The sequence below is a fragment of the Prionailurus viverrinus genome, chromosome F1 (genome assembly GCF_022837055.1).
Source record: "Prionailurus viverrinus isolate Anna chromosome F1, UM_Priviv_1.0, whole genome shotgun sequence".
Classification (NCBI taxonomy): domain Eukaryota; kingdom Metazoa; phylum Chordata; class Mammalia; order Carnivora; family Felidae; genus Prionailurus; species Prionailurus viverrinus.
Genome location: NC_062577.1, coordinates 54,181,912 through 54,204,872, shown reverse-complemented (window position 1 = coordinate 54,204,872; position 22,961 = coordinate 54,181,912).

Below are 22,961 nucleotides of genomic sequence, written 5' to 3'. Positions count from 1 at the left end.
TCATTTGTATTTACTGTAAGATCTAGGAATCTGGGTTCATGGATTGAGATCTATTCCAGCCTCCTGGATCACTGATGCACCTACTAGGCATTTAGGTTCCTGATACTAGAGTTTTCTCTGGAATCTTTCAAGATAATCTCTTTTTCTTTGACTTTCAGTAGTTCAGCTATGGTGTGTCTAGGTAAAAATCTCTTTGGGATTTGTTTCGTTTCTCAGATCCATTGATAAATGTTTTTCATCAAGTTTGGGATATTTTCAGCCAGTTGTTTCTTCAAATATTTGTTATGTCCTTTTCTTTCTCTTTCCCACTGGGATTCCCCATTACACACAGGATTATTATGATTGGTAGTGACACATGGGTCTCAGGATTTGTTTAACGTGTCTTCAATTGTTTTTCTTTCTGTTTTCCAGATTGGATAAATTTTTTTGATCCATTTTCAAGTTCACTAACTCTTTCTTCATTCATGGCAAATCTGCTGTGGAATCGATCTCGTGAATATTTTGTTTTGGTGGTTGTATTTTTCAACTCTAGAAGTTTTGTCTGGTACTTTTTAATAGATTTGACTTCCTTATCAGTGTTCCCTCTATACTGAATCATTATGAGCGTATTTTCTGTTCTTTAAAAATTTTTCGAACATTATATAATACATGCTTTGAAGTCTTTATCTACTAAATCAAACTTATAGGGCTTCACAGAGTCCGTATTCATTGACTGCTTCTTTTTCTCCCTGAGTATTAGTCTTATTTTTCTGCTTTTTGCATGTTTTATTATTTTTTATTGAAAATTGGACATTTTAATTTTTTTATGTTTATTTTATTTTTGAGAGAGACAGAGAGACAGAGCGTGAGTGAAGGAGAGACAGAGAGAGAGGGAGACACAGGATATGAAGGAGGATCCAGGCTCTGAGCTGTCAGCACAGAGCCTGACGTGGGACTCAAGCTCACGAACTGTGAGATCATGACCTGAGCTGAAGTCGGCACTCAACTGACCACCCACGTGTCCCTTGGACAGTTTAGATAATATAACAACTCTTGTTCTAATTTTATTTTTATCCTGGGTTTTTCTGTTGTTGCTGGGGTTCTTTGCTTACTTTCCCTTTTATTTTATTTAAAAAAATGAACTAATCTAGGCTTAATCTGCAGAAACTATCATCCCTGCAGTGTATGGCTACTGATGTCTCTTCTCAGAGTTTAAAAAATATATATATTATTGTCCTTTTTGAGTCTGCCTTCCTAAAGTAACCCCTGTGTCTGTACAGTTTAGTGGTCAGTCAACGAGATTGGCACACATCGTGCTCAAACACCTCATGTCTACACTGCTCCCACTCTCTGTTAGTGGATCTGTGTTTGGTTTGGGGAATCCATTCCAAGTCTGGGCCCTTTTCATATCTGCCTCCATTCTTACTTTTTGCTGGGCCCTCTGAGGTCTCCACCTCATGAGTACAGGCTTCCAGACAGCCAAGGATGCATGGAATGCTTATCAAGGCCCTCAATGGCTATCTTATTTCCAGAATCTTCCTGTCTAGCCCTCTGGTATTCCACTACATCCCAACAGAAACCAAAACCTCAGGCTAGTAGAGCTACAGTCTTGTCTTTTCTCAGTTGCTTCTGGGCCTGGGTTTTCCCCCCTTCCACTCCAAATAAAGGTAGCTTCCTTCAACAGCAAACCTGCTGGTTTTCACAGACTGCTTTGCTATATATTTCCAGTTCACTGGATTGATTATTTTTGTCAAATTTGTCCAGCATTAAAGTTGTTTTAGAGAATCAGGATTTGTTGATCTCTTCATTCCTCTATACCTGAACTGCTACATCATTCCTGATACTAGAATCTTATTCTTTGCAAGAGATGTTAAAGGTTTACCTGTGGTACTGGGTGTCATTCCTTGGTGGGAGGTCGCTTATACTGCACTGGAAAAAGGCGTCAGATATCAAGGCAGTAAGATCCTAACAAGAGTCTAGTAAGGAAAGAAAGGGACTAGCAAGTTAGTTTCATAAAATAGTAAACACAAACATTAGCTCACCATATGCCTGAATTACCTGTATGGTCTTTTAACTGACCATAGTTTTCTAATTCTTTTCAGGGCACAACCAGAAAAGTCCAAACAAAACAAAACAAAAAATGATATGCTTTTAACCTCGTGGAGCTGGCCTCCCGGTCAGGAAGATGGAAAATGCCTGAAGAAAATGTCTTCAGAAGAGAAACACTTTAGCAAACATGAACGAGTGGACATGCATTCAGCCCCATTCACGCTGTGGAGATTAGCACAGGCTAGGCCCCAAGACAAAGCTACTCCCGTCCCACTAGTTTTTGAAAGGGAAACAGAATCTTTATAATAGTACTGAATAAGGGAATAAAGAGCAGTTGCAAGTACATACAAGACAGGTAAGACTTTCTTTTCTTTTTTGTTTTCCCTTAGCATGGTCCCACTCAACTTCTCCAACAGAGTGAAGTATGGGCTTTGGTTTTACTCTGCTGCTCTTTAATCTGGACTCTGCTAGTGATGTGGGGAGGTCTGAATTTAGACTTTACGTTCCGTTTTCCATCAGCCATATCTAACCTGGAGACTTATACTCTATCAGACCTGAACCATCAGCCAAGCATTCTATCTCATATAAGTGATTTTTAAAAAATCAAGGATGGTTAGGTGCCTTTATGATTTTTTCATTGTGTTTCTATTTCCCTTTATTCTTGAAATGATAAAATGGCAAGAACATATTTAGAAAATGATGTCTCTATATCAGAGAGATTTTCTGTTTCTTCATGGGATGATGTGTTTATAATTATGATTTAGGATATATTTATAATCAAGATGCCCCACACAAAGTAAAAAAACTCAGATTATCAGTTTAAATCGCTAGGAATAAAAAATTGGATGGGGAAGGTAGGATGTGCTCGAATCATTCCTTAAGCTGACATGTTTATAAAACAAAATCATTAGGTCATAAAGTCAGCATAGATTTATTGGCCTAAAGGTAAAACACAAAGACAAATCTTTTAAAAGTGGCCACTAAAATATCCTTGTATTAAAGCATAATTAAGATATTAATCACAGTTTTGGTCCCTGGTTGTTTATCCCTCTGAGTAAGAAAACTGAGGTGACTATTATTCTGTCAGGTTGTGCATTACTACACTGTTTCCACTACCTGTGAAGTCTGCAAACTGAATCACCTTAAAAGAATTAGTCACTATGTTGAGATTTTTTTCTTTGGCCCGTCTCCATGCCATGTTTTGCTACTGCTCTAAAGCATTTCCTTATTCGATGGTAATAAAATAAATTCAAAATATATGCTGTATAAGTAAAAGCAGCTAGTTTGATTCATGCTTCTCTTCTACTCCCCAAAAGTGGCAAGCAACACTCTCCCCCTCTTCCCTGCCCTCAACCCCAGGAAACGAGACATTTTTCCCTTTCTCCTGCTCATGCCCTCCGTTCTGATACTCCTTCTTCTCTGCCAATAATCTCCAGTATTCCCATGCAGGTAAACCTGTGCATACGCCGCCTTTCCTTCCCAATAAGCCCTTAGAAGATACTGCCAGCCATATCTTGTCACAGACATAAACCTGGTGACCGTGTTGACTGACCACATCACCTATCGGCAATCAGCCAAAGGAAAGGGGGCTTAATTACAATGGAAGTAATTAGGTTGGGAATAAACAATTACTTCACAGCCAATCTGGACCACATACACCGCTGCTGAGGCCCAGGAGCACGTTGGGGGCCAAGTCATAAATCCTATAAAGCCTTCTGCACTTAGTATAGCACCTAACACAGGGTAGGTTGTGGATTTAATAAATATTTGGTTAATGAATAGTTGAATAAAGTAGATGGGTGACTAAAGAATAATGAAGCCTCCTTTCATGTGAAATTGTAACTATTTCCCTGGAATAATATAGTAAAACACCTGCCTTTTCTTAGGAGTCTGGACCAGACCTCTTTCAAAATCTTCTTCTGGACTTTGTAAATGGAATTCTTTGTTTTTCATGTATTAGTTCATCATAAGTTTTTAAACCAAAGCCTGACAATTGTTTCTCCTTTCATTTGGAGCAAACGTCAAAGTACTTAACAATAGCCTGTAAGACCCAACATGAGCCCACCTGGTTCTTCCCTTCCTTGCCTTTCCAGTGTCAACTTTCACTGCTCTCTCTTGCTCCCTTCCTCCACCCACGTTGGCCTTTTCAATATTTCTTGGATTCATCAGGCACATACTTGTCCTTGGGCCTCTGTGCCTACTGTCCCATCTGCTTGGTGATTCTTCCCAGATATGCACATGGCTCATTCCTTACCTCCTTTAAATGTCACCTTTACAGGCAAGACAACACTGACCACCTGGCTAATACCTACCCTCATGGATCCTGTTACACTTCTCTGTTTTTTAATTTCCTTAGCATTTAAACCATCTCCTAATACAATGTATAACTTTCTTGTTTATCGCGTTTTTGTCTGTCTCCTGTGCCCCACCTGTACCCCCAAGCTAGACGGAGGGCAGGAATTTTTGCTCACTGCTATGCCTGTAACAATGCCAGGGACACAGTGGGTGCTCAATAAATAGTTGTCAAATGAATTGTTGGTTATTGGATCAGTAACTATATTAGGAGTTCGAAAACTAGAATGCTGTATTTTAGTTGTTCCTAAACCTGGCTACATATCAAAATCACATGAAACCCTTGATGAAATAGATTCCCTGGGCCCCACCACAGAAAACTTAATTTAAATAACTTTGAATCAGGTTCAGAAATACATTTGAGAGCCCCAGATGATTCTGATGGAGCCCCTGTTTGAGAGCCCCTGAATGGAGAAGGAAAGAACATGACTTTGGCGTCATATCTATCTGGCTTCAATCTCTTCTCTGCAGTTTACTAGCTGACTGGGTGATCTTGAGTAAATTACGTGTTGACACTTATTCTCTAGAAGGCTTTCTTCATCTGCAAAATAGGAACAAATATTTAGTGATTCAGTGACCAAAAAATGAAATAATCAGAGGTCCTCAGAGGACATATCATCAGCAAAGGAAGTAGCAAAAGGCTGAACCATAAGAGGCACTGAAGGGATATTAATGTCCGAGTCGCCCCTAGGCATAGCTGCATCTCACAGATAAGCAGAGGCATATTCTTTCCACATTTCAGTTTTCTTGGTTTGGCAAAAGCTGAGCTTACTGGGGCTTCATCCAGACTCGAACTATTTAATCTCTGTACTTGAAGTAGATAAGGGTTGGCTAAAGCTGGCAGGTTATTTTGTTGTTGTTATTGACTTTGGCCAGTACTTCCATGTCATTAGCTCTTTGGAAAATGTCCTAAGTTTATGTGATGGGTACATTTTGATACAAATAAGTAAGTGGTATATTGCCAGGGGTATTAACGAATGGTTGTGTTTGAAATGATCCTGTGTTCTCTTGACTCTGATTGTGTCACTCCCGAGGATTCCTCTTAGGGTTTGGGAAACACAAAAAGAGAATTCATGTCCTGCTTAAGAAGAAATGCCAGGGTTTATGAATGCTTACACAAAAACTAGTTTTCCTGCAACTTTGAAGTTTGTTTTCAAAGAATAATTGTAGTGGTCTTTTCCAGCTTAACTAATTTATCCCTAAGTTCCCTTTGATCTTTCTCGGACATAGCCAATAACAGGGACCATTTTTAGAGAATTATTTATCTTTCACATCCTTTCGGTTTTATTCGCACACTGGCACACGCAATCTGCTTTACAATGAGGTACTTCTTTGCAATTGTTTTGGTCATTATATAGTGGACTGTTGAATATGTATTGTATCATGGCTTAACGTTCCCTTGCTTATATCCATGTCTTTGGAAACTCTTTGATGTAGAAGCAGGTATCATATTCTTTCTTTTAAGACTTTCATGAGACCTGGATCCCTGACTTCAACAAAAGAAGAATGTAATAAGCTTTTATTGTTTGAGTGATTGGCTTACCGGTTTTAATACATGTAATCAAGGAAACGAACACCAGCTAGAAAATTATAGAAAGTGCTATGTGTGCCCCAGGTTCACACGCATGCTGAGTCAGCCCTCTGGGCATACCTTTTCTTTTGGCCAATTTATTGCCGTTAACACCCTTTATTTAAGAACAAAAGAAAGTAAAATTAGCAAAAGTGAATTGAAATTTTCAATATTAACTTTTAATACAAGGACAATTGGCTGCTTGAGAACAAATATTAATATGCCTGCCCAAACCAACAATAAATTACATATATTTTAAAAGGTTGTTGGCATTGCAGTGTGCATAAGGCACTGAACTCATAATTGGCACTACTGTTTTGGCCCTGTGACCAGTTTTACATCAGGGACTTATTTTCCAGTTTTTTCCTCTGAGTTGTTATAATCATTTGCTCTGGTGGAATCTAAACTGAACGGCATGCACAATAAATGTGCTCCCTCCTGGAGCTCACACAGGCATTGTAAAATGCAAAGGAAAACAGTGGGAGACATTGAAGTGGTTCACACACTGACCTTTTAAACACCAAATAGGAGAAATGAATATCTAAAAGGCCAGGTTAGTCCAGAATCCCACCCACACTACTCCAGACTGCCCACCACCCAGCCCAAACGTTCATGTCTACGTGTCACATGGAGACAGACTCAGAGATAAAGGGATCAGCGGGAGTGATAGGTGTACAGCCATCAGTGTGAAAAACCGATTTCTCTTTCTTTCTCTGACACCATCACTAGTAATTAATATTCAGCTGTTATTGACCCGTTTACCAATAATGTGTGATTGCAGGCTTGGATATGGGCTGGCTCTTGAAAGACGCTGGTCCTGAGGATATGGATAGCAGTATTCAAAAGAAAAGAAAAACATGGGTAGCTGATAGGCATAAATGATCATTTTCACTTACAAATTGAAATATGTGAACTTTCATATGTAAGTTGTTATGTGAACAAAACTTTTCCTTCTCTTTAGGATACACCTAGGAGCGGATGCTGGGCTAGCAGTTAACTCTATGTTTCATTCTTGAGGATCTGCCAAACTTCTCCAAAGCAGCCGCACTATTTTACATTCCCACCAACGGTCTTTGAAGGTTTCTAATTTTTCTACATCTCCTCCAACACTTGCTGTTATGTGTTTTTTATGATAACCATCCTAGCGAGTGATAGCTCTTTGTGGTTTTAATTTGCATGCCTGGCAAGTTGCTTGGAAGCCTGGAAGATTTTTCTTTATTAGCCTATGAGTTCAGCAAGTGTGTTCAGAAAATGACAAGATGTGTCTTGTGCCACATTGGAACACATTGAGCCTGTCTAAGCTTTAGGTTCAGGTCTTTCTTCAATATGGAAGAAACTCATTTTTATCCTTGATAAATTTCCCATGTTAAATTATTTTCCCTCTTTCATGGGTTTTATTTCTTATGCTGGAATGTATTCTCAGGCTAGTTTCCTTGATCTACTCTCTAGATCTTGCACATTTTATCTGATAGTATCATTCTTTTTATATTTTTGCTCTTTGCTTTGAAGTATTTATTCATTCCTTCATATTTAAAAATTTAGCAATAGCTTCAGACTAGCACAACCATCCAAGTGAGAATGACTGAAACCCTGGACACCTTTAAAAAGCAGACCTAAAATACTAGAGAACTGGCAAGGCAGCATGAACAGGTGGGAACAAGCTACAATGATGAAGGGAAGAACAGAAAGGTGAGTGAAACACCCATCTCCAGCTTTCTTCCTACGATGTTTGGTAACCTGCAAGTCAGAAATGAAGAAGCCACTAAGGTGAGCAGAGTTTCTTTCAATCTTACTAGGTTGGGGAATAAAGATCTTCAGAAACTACCAAGGGGGCAGGCTTTGTCACACATATAAAATGTTCACTCAGATCCTTGAAGGGATTCACGCCAGTGTTAGCAATCAAATGTATAGAAACCAAATCTCGCAAAGACTGAAAACTAATGAAGTCTGCTTAATATATGATTGGATTATGATAATCTTTCCCTAGGCCAACTGCCTAATAAAATAGAGTTAATCCTCTGGAGAAAGATAACAGCATCCAAAGCATCAGATGATTTCTCATGATTTCCTATGAAATGTCAGCCATTCCAGGGGACAAGATCAAATGAAAATCAAGAGAAAAACAAATAGACAATAGGGACAGATGCACAAGAGATTGGAAAATGAGATTTTTCAAATGTGGATATCAAAACAGTTGTAATTACAAGGTCAAGGGTATCAGCATAAAATTGGAATCTATACATAAAAGAAGCAAATTTAAACCCCAAAAGTAAAAATTCAAGAACCGAATTTAAGAATTTAATAAATGTTAAGAAACTGTCACCCAGTGACTAACTCAAACACTTCCTAACTCATTTTAGGATGCAATTAAACTTTGATAGAAAAACCCAACAAGAACATGACAAAAAGGAAAATTACAGGCAAATTTATCTTATGGAATAGAAGAAAACATTCTACATAAAATATTATCAAACCAAATCTAGCAATACGTAAAAAGGAATAGTACATCATGATCAAATGGGGTTTAAAAAGAACAACCACAGCGGAAGTTGAAAGACAATTTAAATCAAATGGTAGTTAAAATATGACAACTTGTAGATGTGGTTAAAGCCATACAGAGAAGGACGCATGTAGTCTTAAATAGACATATATTGGGAAAAAAAGCTTAAAGGAACAGTTGAATACCTATCTTAAACAAATAGACAAATCACAGCAAATAAATCAAGTAGAGAAGAGGATGAAAAAAAAAATAAAGGTCACAGCAACAATTAGTGAAATATGAAAACAAACATCCAATCAGAAGGATCAACAAAGCCAAAGATGGTTCTTTCAAAAGGAAAATTAGCAAGACTAAAAAGACTGATTATTAAAGCAGGGGGCTTCAAATTAGCCTTCTGATAAAAATGGCCATTACTAGGCTTTGTATAGATATTAAAAATATTATTAGAGAAAATTATAGACAATTATATACCAATAAATCTGAAAATTTAGATAAAAGTACACATTTCCTGAAAAATACACCTACCAACACTAACACAAAAATTAATAGAATATCAAAATAGTTCTTTACCTATTAAGGAATTGGATTCATTATTAAGTAACCTCCCCACAAGGAAAACTCTAAGCCCAGATGGTTTCACTTGTGAATTCTCCCAAATATTTAAGGAAGTAATAAAACCAATATTATAAAAACTTTTCTAGAGAATAGGAAAAAAAGAACACTTCCTAACTCATTTTATGATGCAATTAAACTTTGATAGAAAACCCTGATAAGAACATTATAAAAAGGAAAATTACAGGCAAATTTATCTGATTAAAACAGATGAAAAAATCCTAAATAAAATATTAGCAAACCAATTCTATCAATACATGAATGGAATAGTACATCATGACCAAATGGGTTTTAAAATTCAAAATTCAATCGATGTTATGTGTCACATTCAGAGAAAAGGGAAAAAGATCATGTGGATTTTCTTTCATGTTTATCATCTTTCTAATAGAAAAATAATATTTAACATCCATTCATGATTAAAAGCACTTAGAATCTAGGAATAGAAGAAAACTTCCTTAATCTGATGAAGTGTATCCATTAAATCCCTACATCATTTTATTTGTTATTTATTGGAAGATTCCTCCCTTGATATTGGCAATGGGACTGTTGTCTACTCTAGCTCAAACATTGAACTAGAGATCCTACTTAGTGCAACAGGCAAGGAAAGAAATAAAAGGCCTTCAGAATTGGAGAAGAAGAAATAAAATTGCAATTTTGGAGACAAAATGATTTTAAACATAGAAAACCCAAACGATGTACAAGCAAACTCTTACAATTAATGAGTGAAATTTGCAAGTTTGCCTTATACCAGATCAATAAAACAAATTGTATTTCTATATACTAGCAACAAACAAAGACAAAATTAAATTTAAAAACTACATTTAAATAAAAAATCAGCCTACATCTGTGAGTAAATATAATACCTCTACATTAAATACCAAAAATAATTAAACAAATTCAAAACATTATCAAGAGAAACTAAAGTAATCCTAAATAATTGGAATATATACCATGTTCATTAAAAGCAAAAGTCATTATTGTAATGATGTTTATTTTCCCCAAATTGAACTATAACTTCAATACATTCCAGCCGAAATGTCAACTTTTTTGTGGATAGTGACGTGCCGATTCTAAAATTTAAAAGGAAATTCAAAGGGCTTGCAACAGTCAAGTCTAACTACAAGAATAATTAAAAGGTTGGAAGATTTATGCTACCAGCATGAGACCTATTATAAAATAATATGAATATTTTGAGCCACTGATGCAATAGGCCAACAGAACCGAGGGAAACAGACTCACATATGTATGGGCACCGGATTCTGACAAAACTAACAGGGGAGTGGTAGGAAAGCATAGTCATTTCAGTAGATGATGCTATGTAAATTGAATATTTATATGGAAAAAAAGCGAATCTTGAATCCTACCACACCACACACAAAAATCAACTTCAGAGAAAATGTAGATCTAACTATAAAGGGTAATACAGCTAAACTTTCAGAATTGAACATAGGAAAATATCTTTGTGACTTTGGAGAAGGCAAATGTATTTTTAAACACAATTGGTGAGACACAAAATGTGCCAGCTAAAACAGGAACATTTAATGAACTGGTTAAATTAAAAGTAAGAGTTTCTGTTCATCAAAAGATACCATAAAAAGAGTGGGATGGTAAAATCAGAGGACGGGAGAAAATATTTGCCACCAATTTATTCAACAACAAGCTCAAAATGTGTTATCAAATTCCCACAGTTCATTAAGTAGAATATAAAGCCAGTAGAAAGTAGGTAAAAGATATGTGCAGACATTTCGCAAAAAAAAAAAAAAAAAAAAAATCCAAATGTCTACTAAACACATGAATAGGTGCTTAGCTTCACTGGTCATGAGAGAAATGCTAATTGAAGCCCAATGCCATACCATGACACCCCCGCAAGTAAGAATAGCTAAAACGAAAAGAAAAAAGAAAAAATCCAGTATGGGTAACCATATGAAACAATCACAACTTTAATGCTCTTTTATATACTTTGGGTGGGAGTCTTGGGTATAATCCACTTCGAGAAATAAATTGATATTTTATTGCATAGCCAAACGTTGGCGTAATTTATGATCCAGTATTTTCTGGATCACAATAGGGACTCTTGTACACTTATCAGGAGACATGCACAAGAATGTTCATGTCAGTAGTGTTCATAAAAACAACACACACACACACACACACACACACACACACACACACCTCTTAACAACTCAAATGTATCGCTATCAGCAGAATGCATATAAACAGTAGTATTTTAACACTATGAAATATATTACACAGGAATGAATTACACTCAATAATATGGATGAATCTGAAAAACATTAGTGATGTTAGGTGATAAAAGAAAGACTACAAATAAGATGATCCCATTTTTATAAAGGCCAGATACTGGAAAAAAATAAGGCACATGTTGAGCCAGCTCATGAGCATGTGTGTGTGTGTGTGTGTGTGTGTGTGTGTGTGAGAGAGAGAGAGAGGGAGAGAGAGAAATCAGTGTATGCCAAAGTGACTATTTCTAGCAGAGGGATTCATTTCCTTTGTGCTTATCTGTGTTATCTGAAGATTCTATAGTGAACATAGAATACAATTTTCCTAATGAAATGTGTTACTAATTGACCATCACAATACTCCTCAATGTTGAGTAAGATACCCATTTTTACCATGGCCTCCATGCCTTGAAACAACCACAAAATAGAATATCTCACATTGAATTCGTTCTCCGTGCAAATCAACCAGCCCCCGCAGTGGCTGAAATAATTGTACAAACAATCTCGCAATCCATGCACCATAATGACATGGAGTCAGCCCCTTCCATAGGTAATATTTCAGCAACTTTAACCTCTTGCCTCTTTTACAATTTGGTATCTTCTTTTCCAGAAATGGAAAAGAAATATAAAGTTGGAAAGGCCAGGAGCTTTGACTCTTGTGGGAATGTATGTTCTGAATGAAAAGAAAATACAGATCCTTAGGTCAGCACCTAAATGTGAAGCTGTATGTTAATTTAGATTTTAAAATCTGCCACTCTCATCTCATAGAGAGCCAGGTGCGGTGAACAGATCCTCTTGCATAAGTCTATAAAGCAAACCTCATCACTGAGTGTGTCAGAGCCCAGAGATTTATTACAAAGTGATATATTTTCAAAGAACAGCACAAAGAGTCTTTTAACACTGAATTTGTCAGAGACCTCGCCGACATCAAACAGATGCTTTTCACTTGGAGCGTTTGACTCTTAAACTTCAATGTTTCATACGTTAAGTGATTGGAAACTTGGGAACCATGAAGTAATACTTTTCTCTGATTTGGAAAATTTGACTCTTTAACAATGAAACTTTAGATGCATATTAAGAATGACTTTGAGAAGTGGTATAGTGTTTTCTTTATGGAGAGGCTATCCTTTGGTCCAGTAATATCACTCTTTCAAAGATTAAAAAAAAATCTCTAAAATGGATTTCATGTTAGCAAGAGGTTTTTTTTTTTAACCCTCTCTACCCTTTCCCCCTTTACTCACCTACGCGTCTTGTTGATTTCTTCTAAAAATCAAATGAGCACTACATGCCTGAGGCTTCAATAAAAGCCTTCTAACGTGGGTCATTTGACTTTTGGCCTTAAAAAATAAATCATATGCCAGAAGTTGGATTACTATCATGCCATATCCTTGAATAAACATGGTGCCTCCTCTCAGCTGAGGCTGTTGCCAGTGTTTATAATTTTGCATACATTTTTACCCAGATGCAATGAGCTGCTTGTATGGAGCTCTCCTGGTTACCGATCACGCTATAAACCACAGAAAGCATGCAAACCAGAAGAAGCAAAGCCCAGCTTTGGTTTATGGCCCTGCTCAACTTTTGGTCCAACCAACTCTAACTCCATCTTGAGCTGGATCATAAGGGAAAGAGCTATTGCTTTTGGATTTAAGAAGTATGCAGGGCCCAACATTCCTAATGCACAGGAGGAACAGCTGGGCCACCCAACATGATCTTAAACCTGTCCCATAAATAACGGAGCACAAACTAGAACTTTACCAAGTAAAGAACGTATGACTTTCCCTTGACAGATGTTCCTTTATACGATTTTTTACATTGCACTTTTTTATTTAGCAAATAAAGCAAAACTTCTTTAGTTTGGATTCGATTACTCGTTCTTCAGGGGCAAAGGCCCGACTAAAAGGAATTAATATGATGACCTAGAAACCATGGAACGTTATCTCAAAAATTTGCTTTTGCTTAAGAAGTTATTACTAATACTAAAAATAATAATCAATTGTTGAACTGGGCCCAATACTAGCTGCTTTTTAGAGAAAAGCTCAGAGAAGATGGTTTGCTGTGCGCATGCTCACATTGCGATGGACCCAGCAATGGACCCGAAGTAGTTGTGACTCACCGTACGTTTCTGCCTTTCCACTGCATGTTCTTCCTTTTTTATGGAAAATGTAAATTAGGGTTAAGTCTACTTGTCAGGCATTTGTTTGTCCTAAAGGGGGAAAGTTTTGGTGTCAGTCACCCCAAGCTGAGGCAATAACGTAGGATGCATAGGGAGGGGGGTTGATGTTTAGGGAAGCAGTTAATAATATTGTTTTCTTCCCCTCTCACGTTCAGATGCATTTGAGAAATCAGACCCAGATGGAGATGAAAATATCAGCTTTATTCCCAATAAGATCAGTTGGGTAACACGACTTCACATCTCTTGATGAAAAGAACTCGCTCCTCCATTTCAAGTTGAGAACTTGGGCTAGCCTGCCTGCAGAAACATCCAGAATTAGAGCAGAATTCCTGTCTCAAATTGATCTGGGGCTCCCCGCCGGTGGATCAGTTCCCTTCAGTTGACAAACCCGGACCATGGATGCCATCCATCAATCAGATAACTCAGTCCTCCTTCAGGAGCAGGTAAGAGATGGGTAAGCTGCCAGAACTGTGTGCTAGCCAAAGGGTTTAGAGAACCAGAAGGCAAAGGGAAAAGCAGTTCCTTTCGAACGTTCTCTGGTACTTTCATTTCTTAACCATTAAGCTTAAAATAAACCAGAGGTATGACTAGCCACCACCTCGCCACACACATGTGCACACACACACACACACACACACTCCCTCATGATAGTCCAGCTCCTGTCCTCATGGACCCCTAACCTCTCTTGTGTATCTACATTCTACAGTGTGCAGTTTAGATTTTGTTGCTGACATGGGTCGGAGTTTGTACTAATCAAACTAACGGCAAGCCCGGTTCTATCTGAAGATAGTTATCTGATCACTCTACCATTACTCTATTCCCTATTCCAAATTATGTGGAGACACGTAGGTCCATATAGCTCACCAGAGCAAATGCATAAAACAAAATGATACAATAATGGATTCTCTGGTCGTCCATAGTAAGTCAATGTAGAGATGCTTCAAATTTGATGATGAAATTTCTTTTGTTATCAAATCTGCGGGTTTGATAAAATTGATAAAGTAAAAATTTCCTCGCTCTAAGCGAAAATGCAGGAAAAAGTTAAGTTCACAATCATTAAATCTGAAAACCACTCCCCCCAGTTTACTCCTCTCACTCCAGCACCTGAGTGGAACTGGGATTCCATCTGCAACTACAGCAGAGCATTGATGAAGTGCCTTTACGACTCCAGAAGTTGAGTTGTCTGAGCCATCCTGGAATGCTAAATCCTCTCTGCCCAGTGGATTCAAATGCTTCTAAGTTGTAACTTGATTTCCCCTTTTTGCCCTGTAATTCTGAAATTGTAATGCAATACTGAAGAGCTCTCTCAAGGTCTATACCTAAATGAATGAATGAATAATAAATTTATGGCAAATAAACATTTTAAGGCCTGAATCATGGATGTTTCAGTGGCCTCTGTATGAAATTGTAGGAACAGGAAAACATGACTCTCAGGGACATTTTCTCCATGTGTATCAGCAGGAGAATCCCCTTCTGCACATTCCTCACCAAAAGGGCTCTTGACGCTTCTGAGGTTTTGCCTATCAGGACCTATCCCTCCACCATGTCCTCCACAAGGCAGAAACCCCCCTCCATTTTGGAATGTTCCAGGGCTTAAATAATTTATGCTACATTAATGGCAGAAGTTGAGTAATTCTACTCAGGAGGTACCCACCCTCAAACCCACTTCTGACACAGGCCCACTCTGTTAGTCATTACACTGCCTGGCTTTCCTTTGAGTGTTTTAACTTCCCTGTGCCTGCCTTTGTCCTTCTTATTGGGCATGGTTCTTGGAGGCATAGGCAATAATTGCTTCCCCCTTACTATAACCATGTCATCCAAATGTCCCTTAATAATGCTTAATTTTCAAGGGCTGGTCTTCCAATTGGACTTATTGGCTCTATCAATAACTTTAAGAGGATCCATATCAATAGTTTCCTGATTACGATTCCTCCAGGGAATTCTTTTTAGTCTGATCTATGAGATCTTGCCTGCCTTTCTCTGGTAGATTTCTTTGAGCCTTAATCACTCTTTCTGATATATAAGTAACTAAAATCCTTCTTCTCCCTCCCCACATTTTTATTATTATTTTAAGTAGCTACACCTGGATATGTTTTCTCTTTCCATAATTCTAGCCCATGCTATCAGATCTCGTTTTCTTTGGTGCATTTGCCTCATCTGCCTAAAATCTCAACATTCTTCCTAAGGAAATCCCTTTCTTCTTCTAGCTTAATGAAGCTGGTCTTCCTTTATTATGCTTTCATTCCACTGCTCCATTGCTCCTTTCTGATAGTAAGATGGAAATATAAGTCTTAAAACACTCTAGGCTTCATTTAGTTTTATGATCAAAATTGATTCCTAGAGACAGGTGTTCCAAACATCAGGCTTTTCAGTTTTCTCTGTTGCTTTTGGGTTTGCAAAAATTTTACTGTGTTGTTTCTTTGCTTCAATCCTAAAAAACAGACATTTCCATTAATTTTAATTTGTTTGTAAATAAAGTTCATTATCCTTTTGTGAGTGTTCAGTTAGCTTGATCTGTTGTAACAAATTCCATAGTTTAAGCCATAGGTGGCTTAAGCAACAAAAGTGGATTTCTCACATTTCTAGAAGTTCAAGATCAGGATGCCAGCATCATTAGGTTCTGGTAAGAACTCTCTTCCTGACTTATAGATGGCTGGCTGTCTTCTTGCTTTATCCTCACATGGAGGAAACAGAGAGACAGAGAAGCAAACAGAAACAGACAGAGGAACAGAGAAACAAAGAGACGGACAGAGAAAGAGAGGTCTGGTCTCTTTCTCTTCTTATGAAGACACTAATCCCATCATGGGGCTCCATGCTCATAACCTCATCTAAACCTAATTACCTCCCAAAGGCCTCACTTCCAAATACCATCACAGTGGGGATTAGGACCCCAATATATGAATTTGAGGAGTGGATTATAAACATTCAGTTTATAGCAGTGGATGAAGCCAATCGTTACCTCTCGAAAATTTAAAGCCGTGATCAGAACACATGTAATTAGAAATGTAGAGCCATCTCGGGACCACATGTTTAGGGAGCACAAAACCGATAGTCAAACCATGTGGATCCAAGAGGTCAGCATTCCCTCCCACCAATTCTCTTCTCTGTCCCTCGTTGCTTTTGTAAAGAGGTTACAATATGGGACAGCTGGTCTAGCACAACCTGCAGATGCCTGGTCTGACACACATTGGTGCTCCTTACTTCACATGGGACTAGGGTGCCTTTACAGTACAAAGCCCCAAATTGCATGCCTGATGGAGAAAAACTGTAAATGCAACAACAAATTGTTCCACAAACTTCCTTTTAACTTCCACTGCTACTTGTCCATCTCTAAATAACTTGTGAATATCATGAGATTTTAGTTTTAGAACTTTTTTTACAACAATGCTTAGTGTTTTTTTTTTTATGTGTATTTATTTATTTTTTGAGAGTTAGAGAGTGTGTGCATAAGTGTGAGCAGGGGAGGGGAGAGAGAGAATCCCAGCCAGGCTCAGGCTATCAGTGCAGAGCTGGAAGTGGGTTCAATTTCATTTACTGTGAGATCATGACCTGAGCGGAAATCAAGAGTTGGACGCTTAACTGACTGAGCCACCCAAGGATGCCCAAGCAATACTTAGTTGTAACAATAAGTTCTTACTGATTTACTTCCTTAACATATTTTTTTATCCCTCTTCTTCCTCATGGATATATACATATTTTTTTCTACAGTATTATTCTCTAATAGTTTTTATGAAGAGACTCACTTGGGATCAATTTTGTGGGGACCCCATGCCCTCAACCAATATATAGTGATGGAGCAGGGACTGGTAAACGATAATTAAAATCTCCCATTCAGAAAAAGAAAGAGTGGAAGGCACATGACAATTGCTATTCCATAGCCGTGATAAAATTCAGCAAGGCAGACATTGTGAAAGTCCCTGCTGTCGAAATTGTCTAAATAGGCCCTGCTTCTGTTCTCTGGAAGGGGGTGCTTTGTCTATTATTCTCCGTGGACCCTGGTTCTGCTCTCCTGTATGTTCTTTGTGGTCTGTATCTCTCCTTGGACTTATTGGAGGTGGACATTGAGGTATATGCCAACCGTGTGGTCATGGAAAGTTGGAGGACTAGGGTTGATGAAAGGCCATGTTCATGGTTTCTCTCACAATACAATTCCTTCAAAAACTTAGTAGGCTTTTAACCTATTTGACTTATATCCAGTTGGTCCTGTTTCAGTGAAACTTGTCAATAAGCATACCTAATGTTCTTTTCCAGATATAGTCCTTAGATTGCTTTATTTTGCTTCCTCTATCTGATGCCCTTGTCTCTCAACTGAATAGTGATTATTTTAGGACTATGGAAATCCATGAGTGAGAAAAACATATTTTAAAAATTTCATCTTAGACTGAAAATAAAAATTTCCTAATCCCCTAGGAAAAGATTAATTGTTTTATGGCCATAGCAAGGAGTAACAACTTGTACTGGTTTTAAATCAGTGAAATGACAACTTTGCCTCTGTAATCGCACTTGGAAAGCCAATCTACAACACCCTCACTCCAATGCACACCCTTCTAAAAGATAGCCAGTCAACAACAGTATTACTCATTTTACCACTAGGGATCAATCTCCAACTTCTGTTTCTGAAGACCTGCCAGTTCCTGAACTCAGTGCTGCCCTAAACTCTGTGTACATGAGGCAAGTCTCTGCTCATGGATTATATACGGCTCTCCTCTTCTTAGTAAGCAATAAATTCAGAGCTTTGTTTGTTTGTTTGTTTCAGGTAGTGACTGGTGGTCTCTTCCACTGACAGCTATTCATCACCTTATGAAATTGAAAGTTTTACTGGGCCAGTGTGGCTCAGAGGTCCCATCTCTTATTCTTTAGCTTCTAAATGTAACTGGATTTTACAGCTCAAGGAGGCTAAACATTTCTAGCCATCCAGTCTGCTTTGTTTCTGCAGAGCTCATGCCCAAGTGCTAAACCAATGCCCTGTAATTTAGGTCTTTGTCTCACTATCCACCCCACTGGATAGAAGCCTTTCTGTGTATGTTAGGATAATTAAAACTAGCTATTATAGTAAGTCAGTTCCAAATATCAATAGACGATACAATAATATCGTACTTATCACTTGTGTCATAGTCTTATGTAGGTGGGATAAGTTCTCCATGGTGATTTCCCTCCAAGTGGACACTCAGAAATCCAGGATTCTCCTATATTTGAGGCTTTACCGTCATGGATATCTGAACTCCATGTCATGTCAACAGGGGAAACATCATGAAAGATCTTAAGGAACATTCTAAGGTCAGGTCTAGAAGTGATGAAACATCTTTAGTGCCCACATTCCATTGGAGGAGGGTTATGTGATCTTCTTTAATGAACAGAAAGAGAGAACAGAATTGGAAACATCTGGGCAGTCTTACCACACAACACTACCCATTTTTCTAAGTTCTCAGAGGTCAACTCATTTTTCTCTCTCTAATAAATATTATTTGAACTATTGAATACAATTCAATATAAGAACTTACCTATGAAATATTCATTTTGGGGAACTTGGGATTTGTAATTTAAAAACATAGAGTAGGGGCACCTGGGTGGCTCAGTCAGTTAAGCATCAACCCTTGATTTTGGCTCAGGTCACAGTCTCACGTTTGTGCGATCAAACCCCATGTCAGTTTCCGTGATGGGCATGGAACCTGCTTGGGATTCTCTCTCTCCTTCTCTCTCTGCCCCTTCCCTGCTCACGCACTCTCTCTCTCTCTGTCAAATTAAATAAATAAACATTAAAAAATCATTAAAAAACAATTAAAAAACATAAAAAAATCATAGAGAGGAAAAGTTATTTGCACTTGATTTCCATCTTGATAATATAGTTCTGTTTATATTTTAACAATATTTTTAAAAACCCTAAATAAAAATGAGAATTTATTTATATGCAAATACACTTAAGAATCTGAATATGTCCCAGCTTAAGCATTTGGGCCATAGTTGTGCCACTTTACAAGGAATTTTTATTCTGATACATTTCATAGAAAATCTTTTAAAGTAGTGTAAACCCCTAGGTCTATCATTATGTCATGGGTAGTTTCATTTTAAAGTAATGCCTTGATAATTCTAAGGGTTTTTCTATGCTTCTTTAAAAACATGTAATTTCAGTATGCACACATTTATAAATTCTACTTCCTCTAGGCTATTTCCATGGTACATTTCACTAATTTACTAACATTGCCAATTCTTAGTCCCAGAAAGATATACAAAGGAGCTAGTAATATCAGAGTTTACCATCAGTGATTCTTTCATGACTGCATTATGAAGCCATACAAACTATACTACAGTGTGGTATGCCACAGAATCCAGTTTATATTTGTTCCTATGTTTTAAAACTAGGACCTCTAGATTTCCTAGTACATCGAATTGTCTTTTCCCATTCGGAGTCATTGTTTGGCAAGTGCTTAATGATACTGGAAAAATTGTGACCCTTTTCTTGCCCTGGTTAAAAATATTTTATATTAATGAATCTTTTGCAAATCCATTGAATACTGTCTGGTGAGTAGGGAAAAGCCCAGGGATCACATCAAAAGGAGCAACTGAATAGATTCAATTATAATTATTGGATTAAATGCCTGTGGAGAAAATGCTGTAATTTAACTGTATTCCAGGCATAAATACGAAGAGTTAAAATATTACAATATACTCTAGAAACATACTTGAAGAACTGCCAAGATTTCCATTACAATCCTAACTTGTCAGGAGTTTATATCCCGTCACATTTGGTTTGGCTATAAATTGGAATATAATACCGAAATCTCACTTTTAAGTTTAGACTTTATCATTTTAAGATTATTACATGTGCTAGCACAAGAGAACACACACACACACACACACACACACACACACACATGCACACACACCCTACACTGCAAGTCACAAATGTACATCTGTCACAAAATCCTTTCTCTATGCTGTAAAAGAGTGCTTCTCTGATTTCTCTGATAAAGGCCTTCTCTGGCCTCTCTGTCTACTTCTGGAATCCCATATATTCATCTATTTACTAACCTATTAATCATATATATATATATATGTATGTGTGTGTGTGTATGTATATATATATATATATATATACACATACACACACACACATACATATATATATATGTATGTATATATACACACACACATACATATATATATATATATATATATATATATGCCAGGAACTATGTTGAGTGCTGGAAATATAACCATAGCAAGCAGTTAGCAGAGGCACTACACACGGTAACTACATGCTTGGGCTTTATTCAGATAACTTCTTCTCAATTCTCTGTACTGTACTCCCATATATTTTATAATTTTTTAATGTGCAAACTGGAAATAATAATACATTTCTTGTCATGGTGCCTGACACATAGTAAACTCTGAATGAATGATTAGCTATTATCATCTGACAGTCTTCCTGGCTGGGTCAGGAACAGACCAGTTAAGACACAAATCAAAAGATAAAGTAATTCTCCCGATGTACTAATTTCCTGGGACAGACCCTCATCAGTACATAATCCATGCATATTTGAACACCTTCTCAAGGTCATTCTCTCTATACTCAATATCCACCATATTATTCTTTTCTTTCTATTCTTTTTTCTGTTTGAATTCATATAGACAGTGGCCAAAACATATTTATCTGTTGATGACAATGAGATTATATGTTCATCTTCGTACTCCAATTGTCTTGTTTTATAGTAGACTTATTTTTTTAATGGCTAATGAAAAATATACATGAGATGAAGTTTACATTGTAATTTATCTGTTCTGGGATAGGTAAAATAGGACCCCACTGTATTTTATTAACTACGATTTGATTTTCTGTGATAGTCTCAACATTGCACAGCAGATGCTATGTACAGAGTCTGTGGTAGTTCAAGACTTTGCTTCAAAAGCTAAGCAAATGGGGTGCACTTGGGCTGTTAACTACACATTCGCTTATGGAAGCAATTGTCCCTCGATGTGCCATATGAAGTCCAGAAAAACACTCATCAGGCAAGCGAAGCGGTATTCTGAAGGGAATGTTCATCACAGGACCAAATACACTGAGGTCTGTAAAGTTTTTAGAAGTTATTTTGCCTACTGCTCTCATTTTGAACTTGAGGAAACAAAGGCAGAGAGATGTGAGTGATCTGCCAAAAGCCAGACGAATGGTTAATAGCAGCATCTAGAAGCCAGGTCTACAGATTCTCATTCATACATCGATTCATTCATTTTTCATTCACTCATTATTTCATCCATTCAGCAAACATATGCTGAGCAGTGTTTATGTGCCAGGAATTGTGATAGATGCTGAGGAGAGAGTGGTAAATGAGATAGTTCTGCCCTCATACAGCATACACCGGGGAGTGTGTGGCTAGACAGGTGAACAAATATTAAACCAGAAATTAGAACACAGGTGAAATGAAGGAGGAAGTACAAGGTACTCTGAGGAAATCCAGGGTGCTCCCAAAATTCCTGGAGGAAGGAAAGTCTAAGCTGAAAAAAATCTAGAGAATAAAAAGACCAAAGGGAAGAGGGGAGATGGAGACAAGAGTAGTAGAAAGTTCATAGTCAAACTGGACCCATCAGTAAGACAACTAATATGACTGTGTATAAAATGGAGCCATCATTACAGCTCTGAGATAATGCCATTGGTTGTAATTACTAATACGGCCAATGTCATGATGTATGGTATTCCATTATCCAATAAAATGTGTTGACAAAATCTTTGGTAAGTGTAGTCAGTTTCTCGCTACCACTTTTTTCTCCCACACAAAGGTCTGAGTCTTTGTTAAGAGCTACGGCTTTGGTCAATATAATCCCCAAAATAACATTACCTGAAAAAAATAAAAAGAATTTTCCGTTGTCCTGGAAAGAAAATATAAAATAGTGAAATTGGAGGCTTATAAAATCTGTGTTTTATTCCACTGATGATTTATTTAGCATAATAGCTCACTCAAAATTTTCTCAACCTCAATTGTAGCAGAAAATTTCCAGCGGGTGTGCATATTCATTTGTGCTGACTTGACTTTATGTTGTTTTAGCCACTAATTTCCTCTGTTCTCAAAATACTCAATTAGCAGCATCACTTTCTATATAGCATTTTCTCTGAACCCATATAGTTTTAGGTGTTAAATGAAAAAAAATAAACAACCTATAAAGTGTTTTCTCTTATATTCAACTGGCATTTCACGGATTTTAAAGTTCATAAAAAGTTCAAGTGGATTATTCAACTATAATTCAGTTCGTTATTTTGGTCCTTTATGCTATCACAGAAGATTAGGTATGTGTTTCTAGGTATTGTTAGTAGGATTATATGAATGAATGGACTCTTTTGGTAGAGATACATAAAGTGATCCTTTTTATTTATTAAGAAATTGTCTTATTGGTAGATACTCAATACAGGTTTTGACTGAATGAATAAATGTCTATAAGCGAATATATGAAATTAATAGGAGGCCTGATGTAGATAACTAAAACTATGGAGGTATT